Source organism: Eptatretus burgeri, chromosome 17 (genome assembly GCF_056783735.1).
Source record: "Eptatretus burgeri isolate ZD-2024b chromosome 17, Ebu_testis_v1, whole genome shotgun sequence".
In the NCBI taxonomy this organism is placed as follows: domain Eukaryota; kingdom Metazoa; phylum Chordata; class Myxini; order Myxiniformes; family Myxinidae; genus Eptatretus; species Eptatretus burgeri.
The window spans coordinates 9,465,577-9,476,813 of record NC_140977.1 but is presented as its reverse complement, the minus strand read 5'-3'; positions in this window follow the sequence as shown (position 1 = coordinate 9,476,813).

Sequence of the window (11,237 nt, the reverse complement as noted above, 5' to 3'; positions counted from 1 at the left end):
TTTTTCTATCCAAGATGGCCGCCAAACCATGTGACGTGTGATGTCATAATTTTTACCATGCGTGCATACACGATGGTCGATGATAATTACAAATTTTCGATTCGTTTGGTTCAGCGGTTCCAGAGAAAACATTATTTAATATTTTTCTTAAATCCAAGATGGCGGCCAAACCGTCTAACGTATCAATTCGAAATTAACAAACTTATATCGCCTACGTGTCCCGAATATAGTTCTGAAATCTCCCCTTCATCCGACCAGCGCTTCTGGAGAAGAAGATGTTTGAAGGTTTTAGGGTTTTTTCAAGATGGCCGCCGAACCATGTGACCGATCAAGAACAAATTAACAAACTTGAGAAAGGACCTCATGGGGAATATATGTGTGAAGTTTCGTCTTCATCTGTCTTGCCCTTCTGGAGAAGAAGATTTTTAAAATTTATTCATTTTCAATCCAAGATGGCTGCCGAACCTTGTGACCTATGATATCATAAATTTAAAATCTGCTTTCCATCGTCGACCCGAACAAGTGTGTGAAGTTTCGTGTAAATCGGATAAAGTCTATTTTTCTATCCAAGATGGCCGCCAAACCATGTGACTTCTGAGGTAAAAATTTTTTACCATGTATGCAGACTTGAGGGAGGAAGGCACTTGCAAATTTTCGCTTTGATGGCTTATGAAATGCCAGAGAAAACATTATTTAATATTTTTCTTAAATCCAACATGGCGGCCAAACCATGTGACCTATCACTTTGAAATTAACAAACTTGCATCGCATACATGTCACGAATATAGTTCTGAAATCTCGCCTTCATTGGACCAGCGCTTCTGGAGAAGAAGATGTTTGAAGGTTTTAAGGTTTTTTCAAGATGGCCGCCAAACCATGTGACGTATCAACAACAAATTAACAAACTTGAAAGAGGACCTCAGGGGAATGTGCCTGTAAAGTTTCGCCTCAATCTGCACAGCCGTTCTGGAGAAGAAGATTTTTTTAAAAAAACACAAAAAACAAGATGGCGGCCGAATTACGTCACTGATGACGTCAAAATATTTTTTTCTACGATGAATTTTTGTGTAGATGATGCTCAAGAAATTTCAAATTTTTGCCATGTGGCGTTCTACTTGACGAATTTTTACTGGGATACCTCTTCACTGATGACGTCACGAAAAATCACACGTATACCCGAGAGGGAGCTTGTTCAAATGTATCAAGCGAAATTTTTTTACACTAGAAGGTTTCCGAGATACAGAGGTCCAAAGTTGATCTGTTTTTTCAAGATGGCGCCCGTATCACGTGACCTATGACGTCATAATTATCAATTATGTATGCTATCAAAAAAGATACATATTTGGTGAAAATTTTGTGTCGATTGGTCTTACCATTTCTGAGAAAATGGCATTTAAAGCGAAAAAATTTGGAAATTTTGCAAATTTACGGCGGAAGAATAATAATAATAACTAGAACTGCCACTTTATAACTGCTGGCAGTGATGACCGGGTACCCAGTCCGTCCGCCTTTGACACAACTGACACAACGTGAGACTTAAATCATAGTCGCAAAGTTTCGCATTTATCGGATAAGCGGTGCCAGAGAAAACATTATTTAATGGTGATACAAACACAGGCCTGCTTCGAGACGGCGCGGAACAGACGAGTTACGAACCGGGCAGCACAAAGCGTTCAATTTCCTTATTGCTGGCGACCAGATTCAAATAATTAAATAATTCTGGCTGCTAAACCACACGGCCGATCAGGTTGAAATTTTAAACTTTTGTTTCACATGTAGCCTAAATTATAAATATGAAGTTTCGCATATATAGAAGTAGTGGTTCCAGAGTAAACATGAATTAATATTTATCCTTCAATCTAAGATGGCGGCCAAACCATGTGACTTGTGACCTCATAATTTTTACCATGTATGCAGATATCATGGAGGATGACAGACGCAAATTTTCGCTTCGATAGGTTAAGCAGTTCCAGAGAAAACATTATTTAATATTTTTCTTAAATTCAATATGGCTGCCAAACCATGTGACCTATCAATTAGAAATTAACAAACTTGTATTCCCTACTCATGTGCAATAGGGGTGTGAAGTTTCCCCTTGATCAGATCAGGTGTTCTGGAGAAGAAGATGTTTGAAGGTTTTCAGGTAAATTCAAGATGGCCGCCAAACCATGTGACCAATCAAGAACAAATTAACAAACTTGAGAAAGGACCTCATGGGGAATATATGTGTGAAGTTTCGGCTTAATCTGTCTTGCCTTTCTGGAGAAGAAGATTTTTAAAATTTATTCATTTTCAATCCAAGATGGCTGACGAACCATGTGACCTATGACATCAGAAATTTATATTCTGCTTCCAACTGGGTATTGGAACACGTTTGTAAAGTTTCGTGTTAATCGGTAAAGGTGCGTTTTTCTATCCAAGATGGCCGCCAAACCATGTGACGTGTGATGTCATAATTTTTACCATGCGTGCATACACGATGGTAGATGATAATTACAAATTTTCGATTCGTTTGGTTCAGCGGTTCCAGAGAAAACATTATTTAATATTTTTCTTAAATCCAAGATGGCGGCCAAACCGTCTAACGTATCAATTCGAAATTAACAAACTTATATCGCCTACGTGTCCCGAATATAGTTCTGAAATCTCCCCTTCATCCGACCAGCGCTTCTGGAGAAGAAGATGTTTGAAGGTTTTAGGGTTTTTTCAAGATGGCCGCCGAACCATGTGACCGATCAAGAACAAATTAACAAACTTGAGAAAGGACCGCATGGGGAATATATGTGTGAAGTTTCGGCTTAATCTGTCTTGCCTTTCTGGAGAAGAAGATTTTTAAAATTTATTCATTTTCAATCCAAGATGGCTGCCGAACCTTGTGACCTATGATATCATAAATTTAAATTCTGCTTTCCATCGTCGACCCGAACAAGTGTGTGAAGTTTCGTGTAAATCAGATAAAGTCTATTTTTCTATCCAAGATGGCCGCCAAACCATGTGACTTCTGAGGTAAAAATTTTTTACCATGTATGCAGACTTGAGGGTGGAAGGCAATTGCAAATTTTCGCTTCGATGGCTTATGAAATACCAGAGAAAACATTATTTAATATTTTTCTTAAATCCAACATGGCGGCCAAACCATGTGACCTATCACTTTGAAATTAACAAACTTGCATCGCATACATGTCCCGAATATAGTTGTGAAATCTCGCCTTCATGGGACCAGCGCTTCTGGAGAAGAAGATGTTTGAAGGTTTTAGGGTTTTTTCAAGATGGCCGCCAAACCATGTGACGTATCAACAACAAATTAACAAACTTGAAAGAGGACATCAGGGGGAATGTACGTGTAAAGTTTCGCCTTAATCTGTCCAGCCCTTCTGGAGAAGAAGATTTTTTTTTTAAAAAACACTAAAAAACAAGATGGCGGCCGAATTACGTCATCGATGACGTCAAGAAAAACATTTTCCGCAGCAATTTTAGGCGTAGATGATGCTCAGAATTTTTCAGATTTTTCCTATATGGCGTTCTACTTGACGAATTTTCACTGGAATATCGCTTCACCTATGACGTCACGAAAAATCACACGTGTTCCCCATAGGGAGCTTAGTAAAATGTATCAAGCGAAAAAATTTTCCATTGCACGGTTTCCGAGATACAGATGTCCAAAGTTTATCGCTTTTTTCAAGATGGCGACCGTACCACGTGACCAATGACGTCATAATTATAACGTGATTGTGCTATCAAAAAAGATACATACTGTGGTGAAAATTTTGTGTCGATCGGACTTAGTATCCCAGAGAAAATGGTTTTTAAAGCGAAAAAGGGTGCAAAATGCCGGCGGAAAAAGAAAAATAATAATAATAATAATAATAAACAGAAGAAAAACAATAGGGTACCCTGTACTCACAGGGTACCCTAACTAGAACTGCCACTTTATAACTGCTGGCAGTGATGACCGGGTACCCAGTCCATCCGCCTTTGATACAACATGGGACTTAAATCAGAGTCGCAATTTTCGCATTAAAAGGATAAGCGGTGCCAGAGAAAACATAATTTAATGGTGATACAAACACAGGCCTGCTTCGAAACGGCGCGGAACAGACGAGTTACGAACCGGGCAGCACAAAGCGTTCAATTTCGTTATTCCTGGCTTCCAGATTCAAATAATTAAATAATTCTGGTTCCAAATCAGCATGACCGATCAGGTTGAAATTTTAAACTTTTGTTTCGCATGTCGCCTGAATTATAAATGTGAAGTTTCGCATGTATAGATGCAGTGGTTCCAGAGTAAACATTAATTAATATTTATCCTTCAATCCAAGATGGCGGCCAAACCATGTGACTTGTGATGTCATAATTTGCAACATGTATGCAGATATCATGGAGGATGACAGACGCAAATTTTCGCTTCGATAGGTTAAGCAGTTCCAGAGAAAACATTATTTAATATTTTTCTTAAATTCAATATGGCTGCCAAACCATGTGACCTATCAATTAGAAATTAACAAACTTGTATTCCCTACTCATGTGCAATAGGGGTGTGAAGTTTCCCCTTGATCAGATCAGGTGTTCTGGAGAAGAAGATGTTTGAAGGTTTTAAGGTAAATTCAAGATGGCCGCCAAACCATGTGACCAATCAAGAACAAATTAACAAACTTGAGAAAGGACCTCATGGGGAATATATGTGTGAAGTTTCGGCTTAATCTGTCTTGCCTTTCTGGAGAAGAAGATTTTTAAAATTTATTCATTTTCAATCCAAGATGGCTGACGAACCATGTGACCTATGACATCAGAAATTTATATTCTGCTTCCAACTGGGTATTGGAACACGTTTGTAAAGTTTCGTGTTAATCGGTAAAGGTGCGTTTTTCTATCCAAGATGGCCGCCAAACCATGTGACGTTTGATGTCATAATTTTTACCATGCGTGCATACACGATGGTAGATGATAATTACAAATTTTCGATTCGTTTGGTTCAGCGGTTCCAGAGAAAACATTATTTAATATTTTTCTTAAATCCAAGATGGCGGCCAAACCGTCTAACGTATCAATTCGAAATTAACAAACTTATATCGCCTACGTGTCCTGAATATAGTTCTGAAATCTCCGCTTCATCCGACCAGCGCTTCTGGAGAAGAAGATGTTTGAATGTTTTAGGGTTTTTTCAAGATGGCCGCCGAACCATGTGACCGATCAAGAACAAATTAACAAACTTGAGAAAGGACCTCATGGGGAATATATGTGTGAAGTTTCGTCTTCATCTGTCTTGCCCTTCTGGAGAAGAAGATTTTAAAAATTTATTCATTTTCAATCCAAGATGGCTGCCGAACCTTGTGACCTCTGATATCATAAATTTAAATTCTGCTTTCCATTGATGACCCGAACAAGTGTGTGAAGTTTCGTGTAAATCGGATAAAGTCTATTTTTCTATCCAAGATGGCCGCCAAACCATGTGACTTCTGAGGTAAAAATTTTTTACCATGTATGCAGACTTGAGGGAGGAAGGCACTTGCAAATTTTCGCTTTGATGGCTTATGAAATACCAGAGAAAACATTATTTAATATTTTTCTTAAATCCAACATGGCGGCCAAACCATGTGACCTATCACTTTGAAATTAACAAACTTGCATCGCATACATGTCACGAATATAGTTCTGAAATCTCGCCTTCATTGGACCAGCGCTTCTGGAGAAGAAGATGTTTGAAGGTTTTAAGGCTTTTTCAAGATGGCCGCCAAACCATGTGACGTATGAACAACAAATTAACAAACTTGAAAGAGGACCTCAGGGGGAATGTGCCTGTAAAGTTTCGCCTCAATCTGCACAGCCGTTCTGGAGAAGAAGATTTTTTTAAAAAACACAAAAAAACAAGATGGCGGCCGAATTACGTCACTGATGACGTCAAAATATTTTTTTTCTACGATGAATTTTTGTGTAGATGATGCTCAAGAAATTTCTAATTTTTGCCATGTGGCGTTCTACTTGACGAATTTTTACTGGGATACCTCTTCACTGATGACGTCACGAAAAATCACACGTATACCCGAGAGGGAGCTTGTTCAAATGTATCAAGCGAAATTTTTTTACACTAGAAGGTTTCCGAGATACAGAGGTCCAAAGTTGATCTGTTTTTTCAAGATGGCGCCCGTATCACGTGACCTATGACGTCATAATTATCAATTATGTATGCTATCAAAAAAGATACATATCTGGTGAAAATTTTGTGTCGATTGGTCTTACCATTTCTGAGAAAATGGCATTTAAAGCGAAAAAAACTGGAAATTTTGCAAATTTACGGCGGAAGAAAAATAATAATAAAAATAATAATAATAATAATAAACAGAAGAAAAACAATAGGTTATCCAGTCCATTTGACTGGATACCCTAACTAGAACTGCCACTTTATAACTGCTGGCAGTGATGACCGGGTACCCAGTCCGTCCGCCTTTGACACAACTGACACAACGTGAGACTTAAATCGTAGTCGCAAAGTTTCGCATTTATCGGATAAGCGGTGCCAGAGAAAACATTATTTAATGGTGATACAAACACAGGCCTGCTTCGAGACGGCGCGGAACAGACGAGTTACGAACCGGGCAGCACAAAGCGTTCAATTTCCTTATTACTGGCGACCAGATTCAAATAATTAAATAATTCTGGCTGCCAAACCACACGGCCGATCAGGTTGAAATTTTAAACTTTTGTTTCCCATGTAGCCTAAATTATAAATATGAAGTTTCGCATATATAGAAGTAGTGGTTCCAGAGTAAACATGAATTAATATTTATCCTTCAATCTAAGATGGCGGCCAAACCATGTGACTTGTGACCTCATAATTTTTACCATGTATGCAGATGTCATGGAGGATGACAGACGCATATTTTCGCTTCGATAGGTTAAGCAGTTCCAGAGAAAACATTATTTAATATTTTTCTTAAATTCAACATGGCTGCCAAACCATGTGACCTATCAATTAGAAATTAACAAACTTGTATTCCCTACTCATGTGCAATAGGGGTGTGAAGTTTCCCTTGATCAGATCAGGTGTTCTGGAGAAGAAGATGTTTGAATGTTTTAAGGTAAATTCAAGATGGCCGCCAAACAATGTGACCAATCAAGAACAAATTAACAAACTTGAGAAAGGACCTCATGGGGAATATATGTGTGAAGTTTCGGCTTAATCTGTCTTGCCTTTCTGGAGAAGAAGATTTTAAAAATTTATTCATTTTCAATCCAAGATGGCTGACGAACCATGTGACCTATGACATCAGAAATTTATATTCTGCTTCCAACTGGGTATTGGAACACGTTTGTAAAGTTTCGTGTTAATCGGTAAAGGTGCGTTTTTCTATCCAAGATGGCCGCCAAACCATGTGACGTGTGATGTCATAATTTTTACCATGCGTGCATACACGATGGTCGATGATAATTACAAATTTTCGATTCGTTTGGTTCAGCGGTTCCAGAGAAAACATTATTTAATATTTTTCTTAAATCCAAGATGGCGGCCAAACCGTCTAACGTATCAATTCGAAATTAACAAACTTATATCGCCTACGTGTCCCGAATATAGTTCTGAAATCTCCCCTTCATCCGACCAGCGCTTCTGGAGAAGAAGATGTTTGAAGGTTTTAGGGTTTTTTCAAGATGGCCGCCGAACCATGTGACCGATCAAGAACAAATTAACAAACTTGAGAAAGGACCTCATGGGGAATATATGTGTGAAGTTTCGTCTTCATCTGTCTTGCCCTTCTGGAGAAGAAGATTTTTAAAATTTATTCATTTTCAATCCAAGATGGCTGCTGAACCTTGTGACCTATGATATCATAAATTTAAAATCTGCTTTCCATCGTCGACCCGAACAAGTGTGTGAAGTTTCGTGTAAATCGGATAAAGTCTATTTTTCTATCCAAGATGGCCGCCAAACCATGTGACTTCTGAGGTAAAAATTTTTTACCATGTATGCAGACTTGAGGGAGGAAGGCACTTGCAAATTTTCGCTTTGATGGCTTATGAAATGCCAGAGAAAACATTATTTAATATTTTTCTTAAATCCAACATGGCGGCCAAACCATGTGACCTATCACTTTGAAATTAACAAACTTGCATCGCATACATGTCACGAATATAGTTCTGAAATCTCGCCTTCATTGGACCAGCGCTTCTGGAGAAGAAGATGTTTGAAGGTTTTAAGGTTTTTTCAAGATGGCCGCCAAACCATGTGACGTATCAACAACAAATTAACAAACTTGAAAGAGGACCTCAGGGGGAATGTGCCTGTAAAGTTTCGCCTCAAACTGCACAGCCGTTCTGGAGAAGAAGATTTTTTTAAAAAAAACACAAAAAACAAGATGGCGGCCGAATTACGTCACTGATGACGTCAAAATATTTTTTTCTACGATGAATTTTTGTGTAGATGATGCTCAAGAAATTTCAAATTTTTGCCATGTGGCGTTCTACTTGACGAATTTTTACTGGGATACCTCTTCACTGATGACGTCACGAAAAATCACACGTATACCCGAGAGGGAGCTTGTTCAAATGTATCAAGCGAAATTTTTTTACACTAGAAGGTTTCCGAGATACAGAGGTCCAAAGTTGATCTGTTTTTTCAAGATGGCGCCCGTATCACGTGACCTATGACGTCATAATTATCAATTATGTATGCTATCAAAAAAGATACATATTTGGTGAAAATTTTGTGTCGATTGGTCTTACCATTTCTGAGAAAATGGCATTTAAAGCGAAAAAATTTGGAAATTTTGCAAATTTACGGCGGAAGAATAATAATAATAATGCGTAATAATAAACAGAAGAAAAACAATAGGGTACCCTGTACTCACAGGGTACCCTAACTAGAACTGCCACTTTATAACTGCTGGCAGTGATGATCGGGTACCCAGTCCGTCCGCCTTTGACACAACTGACACAACGTGAGACTTAAATCATAGTCGCAAAGTTTCGCATTTATCGGATAAGCGGTGCCAGAGAAAACATTAGTTAATGGTGATACAAACACAGGCCTGCTTCGAGACGGCGCGGAACAGACGAGTTACGAACCGGGCAGCACAAAGCGTTCAATTTCCTTATTACTGGCGACCAGATTCAAATAATTAAATAATTCTGGCTGCCAAACCACGTGGCCGATCAGGTTGAAATTTTAAACTTTTGTTTCACATGTAGCCTAAATTATAAATATGAAGTTTCGCATATATAGAAGTAGTGGTTCCAGAGTAAACATGAATTAATATTTATCCTTCAATCTAAGATGGCGGCCAAACCATGTGACTTGTGACCTCATAATTTTTACCATGTATGCAGATATCATGGAGGATGACAGACGCAAATTTTCGCTTCGATAGGTTAAGCAGTTCCAGAGAAAACATTATTTAATATTTTTCTTAAATTCAACATGGCTGCCAAACCATGTGACCTATCAATTAGAAATTAACAAACTTGTATTCCCTACTCATGTGCAATAGGGGTGTGAAGTTTCCCCTTGATCAGATTAGGTGTTCTGGAGAAGAAGATGTTTGAAGGTTTTAAGGTAAATTCAAGATGGCCGCCAAACCATGTGACCAATCAAGAACAAATTAACAAACTTGAGAAAGGACGTCATGGGGAATATATGTTTGAAGTTTCGGCTTAATCTGTCTTGCCTTTCTGGAGAAGAAGATTTTTAAAATTTATTCATTTTCAATCCAAGATGGCTGACGAACCATGTGACCTATGACATCAGAAATTTATATTCTGCTTCCAACTGGGTATTGGAACACGTTTGTAAAGTTTCGTGTTAATCGGTAAAGGTGCGTTTTTCTATCCAAGATGGCCGCCAAACCATGTGACGTGTGATGTCATAATTTTTACCATGCGTGCATACACGATGGTAGATGATAATTAGAAATTTTTGATTCGTTTGGTTCAGCGGTTCCAGAGAAAACATTATTTAATATTTTTCTTAAATCCAAGATGGCGCCCAAACCGTCTAACGTATCAATTCGAAATTAACAAACTTATATCGCCTACGTGTCCCGAATATAGTTCTGAAATCTCGCCTTCATCCGACCAGCGCTTCTGGAGAAGAAGATGTTTGAAGGTTTTAGGGTTTTTTCAAGATGGCCGCCGAACCATGTGACCGATCAAGAACAAATTAACAAACTTGAGAAAGGACCTCATGGGGAATATATGTGTGAAGTTTCGTCTTCATCTGTCTTGCCCTTCTGGAGAAGAAGATTTTTAAAATTTATTCATTTTCAATCCAAGATGGCTGCCGAACCTTGTGACCTATGATATCATAAATTTAAATTCTGCTTTCCATCGTCGACCCGAACAAGTGTGTGAAGTTTCGTGTAAATCGGATAAAGTCTATTTTTCTATCCTAGATGGCCGCCAAACCATGTGACTTCTGAGGTAAAATTTTTTTACCATATATGCAGACTTGAGGGAGGAAGGCACTTGCAAATTTTCGCTTTGATGGCTTATGAAATACCAGAGAAAACATTATTTAATATTTTTCTTAAATCCAACATGGCGGCCAAACCATGTGACCTATCACTTTGAAATTAACAAACTTGCATCGCATATATGTCACGAATATAGTTCTGAAATCTCGCCTTCATTGGACCAGCGCTTCTGGAGAAGAAGATGTTTGAAGGTTTTAAGGTTTTTTCAAGATGGCCGCCAAACCATGTGACGTATCAACAACAAATTAACAAACTTGAAAGAGGACCTCAAGGGGAATGTACCTGTAAAGTTTCGCCCCAATCTGCACAGCCGTTCTGGAGAAGAAGATTTTTTTAAAAAAAACACTAAAAAAGAAGATGGCGGCCGAATTACGTCATCGATGACGTCAAAAATAACATTTTTGACGATGAATTTTGTCGTAGATGACGCTCAAAATTTTTCAGATTTTTCCTATATGGCGTTCTACTTGACGAATTTTCACCGGTATATCGCTTCACCTATGACGTCACGAAAAATCATATGTATTCCCCATAGTGAGTTTAGTAAAATGTATTGAACGAAAAATTTTTCCATTGCACGGTTTCCGAGATACAGAGGTCCAAAGTTTATCGTTTTTTTCAAGATGGCGCCCGCACCACGTGACCAATGACGTCATAATTATAACGTGATTGTGCTATCAAAAAAGATACATACTACGGTGAAAATTTCGTGTCGATCGGACTTTGCGTTCCTGAGAAAATGATTTTTAAAGCGAAAACAGGCCGCAAAATGCCGGC